Below are 13,147 nucleotides of genomic sequence, written 5' to 3' on the forward strand. Positions count from 1 at the left end.
TTTTTTTTTTTTGTTTTTTGAAACAGGGTTTCTCTGTGTAGCCTTGGCTGTCCTGGAACTCACTCTGTAGACCAGGCTAGCCTCAAAATCATAGAGATCCACCTGCCTCTGCCTTGAAAGTACTGGGATTAAAAGAGTGCACCACCACTGTATGTTAAGATAACTTCTCAAATGCTATCAGGATGGAAGAAAACTAGAACAGAAAGAGAAACTCTATGGATATTGTGTAACATAGTCTAAAATGATTGGTGAGTCACAGAGACAAATAATGGAAGAAATTACAAGAATTTGTAGAATAAAATAAAAATGAAAACAATTTACTGATATAGAAATCTAGGATGTAGATATGATAGGATAAAAGGGTGGATTGTTGAACCTATTTTTAAAGAGTAACTTGTTTAAAATGTTTTACATTGGTATAGATTTTAGTTTATTGATACAAATTTAGAGTTTATTTTGTTATACTATATATATTTCTACTTTCATTTAAGGTATTATGTTTATATAACTCATTTAAATTGTAATGGATAATTAAGAAATGCAGATTAATAAAGTCTTCTATGATAGTCAAACTTATAGTCATGTTAAATTTTCCAAGTATACATAGATATAATTCAATTAGGTAGATAATCTTCAAACACTTCAAAGTCCTACAGAATATGGCATTTAAAATGTTTTAAAAACTTAGACTTTCCTGAACAATGAGACACGTCTGCTCTTGGCAGCACCAATTTACTTCAGAGAGGAGGATGGGCATCAAAGACCCTCCATATGGAGTTTATCTTCTTCTTAGCAAAAATAGCCATTTGGGCAAGAAACTGTTCTTGCTGGACTGCTTGACAAAATGTTGTATCAATTGGACATGCAGGACCCATAGGAAGGTGACCACTGAATTTTGCAAGGCAAAATGGTCCTTCAGGTTCCTGCTTCACAGAAGAAACTGCCAGACATTCTGCAGGACACAGAGAAAAGTAACTGAGAGACTCTAGACCTATGGGCTGAATATGGATGCCCCAACATTGCAGAGGAACTTTGGATGACTATCCAGGCAGACAGCTGTCTCTGTCACTCTAGATTTTTGGAAGTTGCTTACAATGCTCTTCCTGTTTACGTAGATAAAATTATATCCTTCTGAGGTCTTTGATGTAGCTGAAGACTAGATAGCTATAATTATGGTTTTCCTTGGTTATGATAAGAGATAAGGTAGATATAAAACCTTTTAGACTCACAAATATAGGATAGAAAGGATATCTTCTTTAATTTTGCCAAATAGAAATAGACTAGATATTGTAACTATAATTCTTGTTTGATAATTATTTTGTAATATGTAATTTTACTATGTTGAAGTTAAAAACCTTCCTTTTGAATACAAAGAAAAGGGGAAATGATGGGTGATATCATTCTGTATGCTGTGAATATGTGCTACTCTGATTGGTTGATAAACAAAGCTGTTTGGCCAATGGTGAAGCATAATAAAGTTAGGTGGGATATTCTAACTAGAGAGGAGGAAGGAGAAAAAGAGAACAGAGGAGATGATGCCAGCCGCCACCAAGAGAAGCAAGATGCAAAGGTACCAGTAAGCCATGAGCCCTGTGGCAAAGTATAGATTTATAGAAATGGGTTAATTTAAGATGTAAGAACTTGCCATGGTCATAGTTTAAAAATAATATAAACCTCTGTGTGTTTACTTGTGTCTGAGCAGCCTGGGGACCAGGCAGGGCATAGGAAAAGTTTCAGTTACAACTTACCAGAACTTTGGTATGAGATCTAACAGGGAAGTTCACAGGTGTAAAGCCTAACAACAGCATATCAGACATTTCCAACCTACTGACACACCTCCAGGTCTTAGAAACACAAGAAATTCAAATCCCAAACTACTAATTGCAAAGAAATAAAAATATATCAAGACAAAAACAATGACATGGAAAAACAATACAAAGAATCAATGAAACAAACAATAGTTCTTTGAAAAAATAAACATTGACAAATCTTAGACAAACTATCAAACAGAGAAAACCCCCAACTAACAAAATTAGTGATGAAAAAAGTGGGCAGAACAATAAATGCTGTTGATATATAGAGGATCATGAAAGAATACTTTGAAAATCTATATTCCCATATATGAGAAAATATGGGGTGAAATGGCAACATTTTTCACATATATCACCCCCCAATATTAAAACCAGTGGTTAAAAACAACTTTAAAAGATGTATAATAGGCAACAAGATTGAATCTCCCAGTAAAAAGTGTCCAGACTGTATGGATTCACTACTGAATTAACCAGAGCTTTAAAGACAGGATAATGACATACTCCAATGCCACTTCATAAAACAGAAGGGGAAGTGATAGTATCAACCTCATTGTGTGACTCCAGTACAGTAATACTCAGATACCAGTCTAGCTCACTTTCCATTGCTAAGCTAAGATACAGCACTTGTACATCTTACAGTCCATCATGCAGGGAAGTCAGGGCAGGAACTCAAGACAGGAACCTGGAGGCAGGAACTGAAGCAGAAGTCATGGAAGAACACTGCTTATTGGCTAGCTCTCCATGGAGTGCTCAGTTTGCTTTCTTACACCACCCAGGACTACCTGCCCAGGAGTATGAGAAAAAAAATCCTAAAATTTGTATGGATGCACACAAGACTCCAAACAGGTATAGTAATCTTAAGAACAAAAGCAATTCTGAAGATACTACAATATCTGATTTTAAACTTCAGTAAATAGCTGAATACTAATCAAAGCAACATGGTACTGCAACAAAAACAGATACATCACACAGTAGAATAAAACCAAGTAATTATAGTAACCTAATCTTGCACAAAGAACAAAGCATACTGTGAAAACTGGACATCCACATGTGAAAGAATGAGACTAGATCTGTATCTCTCAGTCAGAAAAAATCAAAACAAAAGAGATTAAAGACATTAAGACTTAAAACTTCAAAAATATTAGAGGAAGACACTGTGGTTGATATATTGTGCACCCCAATAAACTTATCTGGGGGTCAGAGAACAGAACAGCCACTATATTAAACATAGAGGTTAGGCAGTGGTAGCAAATGCCTTTAATCCTAGAATTCTGGAGGCAGAGATCCATCTGGATCTCTGTGAGTTCAAGACCACACTGGAAACAGCCAGGCATGATGAGTCATGCCTTTAATCCCAGGTAGTGTTGGCAGGAAGCAGAAAGTTATATAAGGTGTAAGGATCAGAAACTACAAGCTTTTAAACTTTTAGGCTTTTAGCAGCAATTCAGCTGAGATTCATTTGAATGAGGACTCAGAGGCTTCCAGTTTGAGTAAACAGGATTGGCTGAGAAGTTGGCAAGGTGAGGTTAGCTGTGGCTTGTTCTGTCTCTCTTATCTTTCAGAATTCACCTGAATAGCTGGCACTGGGTTTTTAATTAATAAGACTGTTTAGCAATTCATCTTACAAAACACTTCAAGATAAAGACAAAGCAAGGAATGTCCGGGAAGCACACCAATGGCTTAAGAAATCGTAGGGAGAACTGGCAGATGGTTAAAAAGGCTTGCACAGTGAAGCAAACGATCCAGGGTGAAAAGACAGCATGCAAACCCAGAGAAAAGCTTTGCCAGCTGTGCACTGGACAGATAGTTAACATATAGAATGTACAGAGGCCTCAAAATATTAAATGTGAAAAATCTGGGCTGTAAAAGATGACTCGGCAGTTATGAGCACTGACTGGTCTTCCAGAGCGCCACGTTTGAGTCTCAGCATCCGCATGATAGCTCCCAACCACCTGTAACTCCAGTTCCTTCTTCTGACTCTGAGGGCACCAGGCACGCACACAGGCAAAACACCCATACACAAAAAGTAAAAATCAAATCTAAAACATTAAATGTGAAAACTCAAACCATCCAGTCAGTAAGTGGACAAATGAATTGCTCGGGCAGTTCTCCAAAGAAGAAATACGGTCAGGTGGCAACCACATGAAGAGTGTTCAACATCTCCAGCCACCAGAGAAATGCAAGTCGCTTCTTCACTCAGATTCCATATCACCTGCCGAGCAAACAGATGACAGCAAATGCTGTACAGTGCTGGCAGAAATACAAAGAGATATAAATATTGCAGCCGCTATGAAAATCAGCTGGAGGGTCCTGAAAAGCACTAAAATGACAACTACCATGTGATCCTGAGAGCCCACTCCTGGGACTCTGGAGGCAGTAAACCTCTGCGAGACCTGTGTGTCCATGTTTACTGCAGCCGATCACAACAGTCAGGTTCTGGAATCGGCCTCAGTGCTCACCAACAGCATGAATGGATGGTAAGTGTGCTTTGTTTAGTCTCGAGGAAGAAGGAAATTGTGACACTCGCGAGAAAATGGGCAGGACTAGAGATCACCATCCCTAGTGAAATAAACCGGCTTCAGAAGGACTGTGCTGACTTTGAAGGGAAAGTGGACCACAATCCATGGAAGGTGAGAGGCTTCCGGACACCCAGCACCCAAGGCTTAAGCTGATGTAGTATTAAGTGTTCGTTGCCTCATACAGCACATGATGCTCAAGAGAGTTCTGAAAGTCTAAAATAACCAGAAGCATTAACCTATAGCCAACTTGCAAATGTTTTAAAACAGTTTAAATAATGTTGCCAAACAATAGACAGGCTCGATCAACTGGAAAAAAATAGAAAGAAAAAAATTTCCCTTTTAAACACATTCTTTCTATTGTTTCTGTTCTTAGATATATTTGTATTGCTTTGTGTAATGGAAGCAAAGTAGATTGCTGTAATAGAAAAGTGAAAAGAATACTAAGGACACCACGATTCCAGCTAGTTCTGGGTCGTGGAATCCAACCCATTGGTACTGGCCTTCTACTCAGTACACTCATCTTCTTCCTCTGAATAGGACAGAAAGAAGCCTCTCTGTCCCTGGAGGCTTCAGTTATTAGTTTCTAAATTCTCAGGCCTGAGGCAGGAAAGGAACAACTGAAGACTTCAGAAAAAGCCTAGTAGAAACGGATGACTGACATATTGACCTCCCAACTTTGCCTTGGGCTACTTTTAGTCCTAGACCCTTCATGTAGCTATGAAGTAAATGACTGTTGAATAAATGAGCGAATGGGGGCATTATTTTAATACATGTGCATTTAGTGTTCAGTTTTTCATAAAGATGTTATTTCCATGCCCAGAATAAGGAACTAAAGCCTTGTTTGCAGCTCTTGGCAAGAGCTGGTGTGAGTATGCCTTGATCTCCTGCCTGCAACGTTGTCTTTCTGACAAGATGCTTCTATTCTGCTCCACAGCACTATCTACAATGGCCACGAAGCTGACTAGTGTTTTATCACTACACGTCTCTCTCCTCCTGTCCTAGGACTAACGTTTCGCTTAATCCCGAGAACAGCAGTTACTGCACATGCTAAGGAGAGATACTTTATCCCTGGGGTTTGGTCTAAGGGCAGAAACTCCACTGCAGCTATCATTCTAAGCATTAATCATCTCTCATCACTGCTTCCTCTCTCCCCTCCCAGGCCTGAAGTAATCTTGTCTCCATGAATTTGCCAATGTGGGCATTTTGTGTAAGTGGTAAGCTGTCACACAGTACTTATCCCTCTGTGACTGTGTTACTGCACCTGGCACATTGCTTGCACAGTTAATCCATTTGCCATAGAATTCTTCATTCCTTTTACAGCTGAATAATGTTCCCTTTCATATGTATATCACAACTTGTCTATTCATCTCTCTGTTGATGGGTACATGTGGATGCTTCTTCTTTGGGATATTGTCAATAGTGTGGTTACAGACATTTGAGTAGAAGCATCTGTTTCAATCACTGCTTTCAATTCTTTGGAAATGAAAGGAATTACTGGCCATACAGCAATTCTATATTTTACTTCTTAAGAAATGGTCAAAGTGTATTTCACAGTGAAAGTATTGTTTAATATCCTAATGTACCAGGTCTTCCTGGCCTTCTGGTGAGAATTTTTGCACATATACTCACAAGGGCTATTAGTCTAGAGTTGGGATGTACTTGTCTGTCTTTGTCATTGGAGTAATGCTGGTCTCATCAATGATTTAGAAATAGTTCTATCCTCGCCTGCAAGTGTTTGAGAAGGTAAATTTCTGATTCTCTATAACTGTTTGATGGAAAATGCCAATGAAGTCACCTTGTGCTGGGCTTGTTTGGTGAGGTTTCTCATTGCTGAGTATATCTCCATGCTTGAAACTGGTCTATTCAGATTGCTGCTTTCTTCTTGAATCAGCTTTAGTAGTTTGTGAGTTTCTACAACCTGGTCCATTTTACCTATAATAAGTTATACAACTTTGTGGGATACAGCTGCTCATATTTTCTTAGAATCATTTTGTCCTTGTGAAAATTACCCCTTCACTTATCATATTATCTGAGTGTTTGCTTTTTTTTTTTAATTGACCTAAGGATTTTTGATTTTGTTGATCTTTTCAAAGAACTACCTTTTTTATTTTATCAACTGTTATTTCTCTAGTTTCAACTTAATTTTTTTCCTTTTTTTTTTTTTTTTTCCAGTGCTGAGGACCGAACCCAGTGCCTTGTGCTTGCTAGGCAAGCGCTCTACCACTGAGCTAAATCCCCAACCCCTCAACTTAATTTTTTTATCTGTTCTAATTCTTTGTCTTCATGACTCTCAACTCAACTGATTGCAAAAGACTCCAGAATTATTTTTTTCTCAAATGCCCATAAAAATAAATAAGAATATGTCTCTAGTGTCATCAGGCAAAGAACAGCTTATGTTCCTACATTTACTGTTTAATATTTGTGAACAGTTTTGGTATCAATTATAACATTCTTATGAAGACATTTAGGAAAAGAAAACGAGCAGTCATTAAGGAAACCATGTAGATCAAACGTTAAGGACATTTTCCAATTTGAATTTAAACCAGGCTAAAAGATGGCTCAGCAGTTTAGACAGAGCAGCTGTTGCTCTTCCAAAGGACCTGGGTTCGATTCTGAGCACCCATATGGTTACAACCATCTGCAACTCCAGTTCCAGAGGATCCAACACCCTCTTCAGACCTTGGCAGGTGCCAGCAAGCATGTGGTACATATACATACATGCTGGCAAAACATTTATAATCGTAAAATAAGTAGATAAATCTTAAAAAGTTAAACTAGTTAAGGAAGAGAACAACAATACAGAGAGTTCTTAGATGTTTACAGAAGAACTGAAGTCAGCTTTCTCACGTTTAGCTCATCATGTTATCAGAAGACACACCTGGCTGTGGAAGACAGGCACAGTGAGAACTTTCCCTTATGATATAAACACTGATCTCTCACTTGAGAGAACAGCACGGGTATCATTGTAATGCAGCTTCTGCAACCCTCCTATAAGGCCACACATGCAGGCTAACTTCTTAAAGCTCCATGCTAAGAAGTGTCTTCTGTTTGATTGTATCTCCTGCTTAGCTTTTACATTTTACCTTGCTTACAAGTGTCTTGATCCAGCTCACCTCCATCACAGATACCTCAATTTACCTACCTACCTTCCCACAATCCATAGGCTGTGGTATTTAGGGATCCAAGATTATACATAGCCAAAGAAATGGGATTAAAATATAACCATCTGTGATTTTTCTATTTCCCTTAATAAGAGATTTCAGCAAAATCATGCAACACTTGAGAGCATGTCCAGCAGGTAAGAAGAAAGAAGAGGTATGAGGTAAAGAAACCCAGGATGGCCCCACTTCCTTTGATGACGTTCTAGAACTGACGTAACTTAATCTTTGTTGGGTAACCTCAGGAAAGGCACGTGAATTCTGTCCCTGCATTCACAACATCTTATCAGTGTTGGTCTGCAACATCATGAGATAGCTGGGAAGATAAAATGAGGTAACTATACTGCATACAAGAAAAACATTAATTCCATATTGTAGCTTTCCACACCGCCTGTTTCTCTTCTCATTCACTCATTTACACCCACACCTAACACAAATAATTCACCCTCCTCTTCACCAAAGAAGTGCTGAGAATCTACTTGCTGTGAATAGAATGAATGTTTTTTACTAGCTTCCTCTATTAGGGTATTAATGAACTTTTAGCAGTCCTGCTTTCTCCTTACAGTACAGAATCAGAGAAGGGGGAAGATGGGAAAGGTAATGTGTGAGGATAATTGCTTGTGAAACCATTATAGTTGCTCCCATGGACAGTAAACTGTCTTGTTTAATAAGGTGGCAGCAACAGTTTGTGGAGGTATACAGGGACCTATATATTGTCTTCTGATTTAGGTACTGTTTGACATTTAATATTTGCTGATATACCCAAACTAACAACCAACTCAATCCAAGCAAAAATTCTTTCCTACCGCAACAAACAAACAAAAAAACAAAGCTAAAAGTGAAAAAAAGATTGTTTCAAATTGACCATGGAGGTTATAGAATTGGACATTCACAGACTAAATTTAAAAAAATCTGTCTTCCTACTAAAGAACTAACAAAATAGAAGAACCACTGTAACCCGGGGGCGTGAAAAGACTTTGTATTTTGGGAAACCACTGCACACAAAAGATGCTAATTATAACCATCTATTTTGTTCTCAGGACAAGGTTTTTTTTTTTCCCTTTTTTTTTTTTTCCTTTGAGACAGGGTTTCTCTGTGTAGCCTTGGCTGTCCTAGAATTTGCTCTGTTGACCAGGCTGGCCTTGAACTCACAGAGACCCACCTGTCTCTGCCTCTGGAGTGCTGGGATTAAAGGCGTGCCTCACCACTGCCAAGGCAAGATTTTTTTAAAGCAGGGTTTGGAAACTCATTATTTCTGTGATGTGATACCAATTTACTTTGGGTATAGGAGACTTCTGGAGGAAATGATGTTGCTAAGCAGCAATGCTAATTTACAGAGGAACAGCAATAGAACAGGACCAGCAAATGTGGAGAGACTGTTTCATCCATTAAATGGGAAGTGGTAAATGATGCAAAGAATATTAGTAAACCCATCAGAATCTTGCTCTGTGCATGATTTAGAACCAAGTTTTAATAAAAAGAAAAATATTCACAACAATATCTTAGGACATGCCAGGACACCAGAAGTACAGCTTTGTCAGTGTCTTCAAGCAGGGCATGATGGAGAATATAATCAGCCTGTCATTTCCATGCTTACGTGTAGTGTAGTAAAACTCTACATGAGCTAAAGCACAATTCTCACTAATCCCATGTAGGTAGGCTAGGGAACAAACTGTGGTTAGCTGTTGTTTCTGAGCAAACGTGTCTTAGTGTCTGAAGCACTGGTGAGCCTGTACAATCAGGCAAGGTCGAAGGAGAGGCTATTGATACAAGGGTCACTCCAGCCCCATCCATTTTACATCATCTCCTCTGTAGCTATTTACTGGGATGAGAAGCGAGTAGACACTAAACAACTGGAAAGTAGGGAGAGGAATGTTAGAAGTGGAGGGTGGTAAGATAACTGAGCAGTAGCGTTCCTGGCAAAGGCATAGTCGGCTGCTTCGTGTAGCTGTGAGATAATAAATATCTATGAAAAATGACCAACTGTCAGTTTACTTGACTAGGGAAGAAGTGGAAATAAGAAAAATTTAAATGCTGCCTAGTAGAAATAACTGATAATAGGGTGGAGCAAGAATGGACACACAGTCTTTATGTTAACTGTCCCATTTAACTCTTTCAATCTCATGCCAGAGGTGCTAGCAAGTGTAGTTATATGTACATTCGCCACTTTATGGGTGAGACGGAGAAGCAGGAGAGTTTAGCATGCTTAAGATCTCATGGGGAGTAAATAAGGAAGCTTGAGTTTAAAGTCAGAAAGCCCATCTCGGAGGCTGTTATGTATTATAGCCCCTTAAAAAGAATAGCAAATGCCTATCACTAAGATACTATATACGGTACTATGTGACGTTATGATTGCAAGGACTATTTTAGAAGTCCTATGGATAACATTCAAAAGGAAAACAGCCTATTTTTTAGTGTAGTGGGTTGAAAAAGTTCTACTTAAGAGAATAATGTAGAACGGCTGAGTTAGGCTTCCTCCTACTCTAAATGCTCCAGCTAATTTTCACTTAGGGATAAAACTACACAATCACTAGAAGCCCAAGTCTTCTAGTCTTCGATCCTCAAAGCTGACCCATCAACTTTTATTTGTTTTACTCATTTCTTTTAGTTACAAATCCTTTCCTACACTTCTGTTTCAATTACAAATTCCAATGTGTCAGTTACACTTTTCAAAACTCCATCTTGTCTCTCCCTCTCTTCGGGTAACCATGCCTCCAATAAATATTATTACAGAAATTGGCCATCTGGTGTGGGTCCCATGAAGTCCCTACTACTACAATGATTATACATTTAGCCATATGTTCACCCGTCTTCCCATCTTCAATGAGAACACAAGTTTTCTTCTTCTGGTGCAAATTAACTTATCTCTGTTCTGGGTTCCATTTCTTCAAATACCTTGATGCACTAATTTTCCATATTGTCTCTGTTATAGCAGATTTATCAAGCATATTGCTGTGGTTTCCACAGCCTCTTATAAGGGAGAGTGACTCACTCATGATCTCTACAAAGGGCAGCCACGCTTTGTACCATGTGTACTATAGATCAGTAGATGAGTACTCTTGATGGACAGTCAATTTACACACTGATCAGAGAATTAAGACATGCCTTGACATGAAAGCATAGTTTCTCATCCTACTAAATCTCACTACTCTAAGAATTAGCAGTATATACTATGAGACATGGGTGGATTTTTATTATTAAATAAGTTATACAATTTTCTCTGTGACCAGTTTGTGGAAACTCATTTACTGTAATGCTCCATGGAAATAAATACATAGTATACAATTCCTGGATAGCTCAGTGCAAGAATAACATCATCAAACATTATTACTAATAAAACAACTTATAGTATCTTACAAGGGTTTTAAGAGTATCCCTGTCAATAACCCCACAGTGTAGGTTCTAAGCTTCCAAAGTTTTCAGATAAAGAAAAAAAGCTGAGAGAGTTTAGATAACTTATCAATGTCCTCAGTTAGTGAGTCATAGAGTTTGGACTCTGTTTCCAGAGCCCGTGGGTTCTTTGTCCTCTTTAGAAAATATCTAGACTTTCCCTTTTCAAAACATGTCATGGCTTACTTTAATCCTTGTCAGACTAACATGACATTAAAAAGACAGGGATTGGCTTTACTTAAGACTACAAAAGAGAATAAACTTAAGAGATAATCAAGAGGGAAGTAAAAACCAGCGAGGGACAAATTTAGTGTATAAGTCATTTGAATATATCCTAGGTTTTTTTATGTAGGTGCTAACAGGGTCACTACAGAATGATTAACCAGGAAGAGGCAAAGGCGTGGTAGCTACTGAGGATGCAAGAGCCTGCAAAGTGATTATTTCTTTCCAAGGTGACCATTACTAAACACATGTGTTAGACAAACAATAGTTCTACCTGACACAAATATTTGCTGAGTGAACATCAAGCCACACCCAACAGAGGACTAAAAAAAGTAAACAAGAAAAAAATTAATCCAAAAAATTGGCTAAGATACTCTGTGGCTCTTATGAGAAGCATGACAGCCCAAGTGTCATAGCCTCATTTAAGATTGTTATGTGTGTGCATACATAAAAATGATTATGTATTAGATATAACATTGTGTAAATAGGATATAATATGATTCCTGGAGGCTTTATGAAACATCCCTCATTAGGTACTTGTCCCTTATTGCCCCCTCTCCTTCTGTTTTGACCTCCTTCCCCTCCTCTATAGAAGCCCCCATGTCCCCCTTCAAATTACCTGTATCCTGCCACAACCACCCCCAGCACCAGGCATGGGAAATCTCCACTTGAGTTGTTGGTCAGGTAGTCAAAGTGACCTCCCAAACAATATAGGCCATTGCTGTTGCCTTTGACTGCCTCTCAGAGGTTGATGGTTCAGTTCCTATTGCTGAAGGCACTACACACTTTGAACACAGGGCCCAGAAGATTGCTTCTGTCTAGCTTCCAAAGGACAGAAAGTACTATTTACGATGCTAAGGGAGGGATGCAGTCAATAATGCTATCCAGCTGTGATGCCTATGAACCACAACACTGATCAGCCTGGCAAGATGTCCCTAATGATGGAATAGTGGTACTCATATCTTGGTGGTAACCCTGGCTGTCTAATTGGGAGTAAGGCCCACACAACAGGAAAGAAAGAATGTCTGGTAGTAGAAACCTTGCCAACTACCTGGGGCTGGTGAGGTCACGGATCTTAAAGGAGAACCTACCACCATCACCTTACAAGACCAGCATATTCCTAACTGCATTCCAAAACTTAAGCCCATCGGTAACATGTAGTTTTACCCCTATAGCAAAGAAGCTTCTCTTGCAGCACAGAAAGACCATTGCAGAAAGCCATAGCTGGCCATAATGCTGTGATCAGCTGACCATGGGGAGTCCCAAAGGATGCATCTACAACACAACCCCTGCACCTACAGCTCGGAGAACATTGCAGAAAGCCATAGCTGCCCATATGCTGTGATCAGCTGACCATGGGGAGTCCCAAAGGATGTATCTACAACACAACCCCTGCACCTACAGCTCGGAGAACACTGCAGAAGCTGGACAGAAAGAGTATAAGAGCCAGGTGACCAGGAAGTCTGCCGTGAGACAGTGTTTCCTACAAGTGACGGGGAGCCATACCCACGACACCTCAACAATATGGCCACCTACACAAGACCTGAACAATGACATCACCGATAAACATGCTAACACTAACACGAAAGAAGGAAATCATGGGTTACCACCCCTAGACAAAGAACTCCAGGCAACTAATGGCTGCTGAAAGGACAATCAGTCTCCCCTTGGTATGAGCCCCCTAATTGTTTATCCAATACAAAATGGTCAGCCCTGAAATCACATATGCAGAAGTAATACTAAATGGACTCAGCAGGTTCATAATATATATATGTATATATATATATACACACACATAACAATAATAACCAAAAAAGAGATCATCAATTTGAGAGGGTCTTGTAAGAGACATGGAAGGAGTTGGAATGAGGAAAGAGGGAAGTGATATAGCTATATTTTAATTTAAAATGAAAAAACAAAAACAAAAACAAAAACAACCAAGCAGTGGTAGCTCAGATCTTTAATCATAGCACTTGGGAGGCAGAGGCAGGTGGATCTCTGTAAGCTGGAGGATGGCCTAGTCTATAGAATGAGTTCCAGGACAGCC

The sequence above is a fragment of the Onychomys torridus genome, chromosome 1 (assembly GCF_903995425.1).
Source record: "Onychomys torridus chromosome 1, mOncTor1.1, whole genome shotgun sequence".
In the NCBI taxonomy this organism is placed as follows: domain Eukaryota; kingdom Metazoa; phylum Chordata; class Mammalia; order Rodentia; family Cricetidae; genus Onychomys; species Onychomys torridus.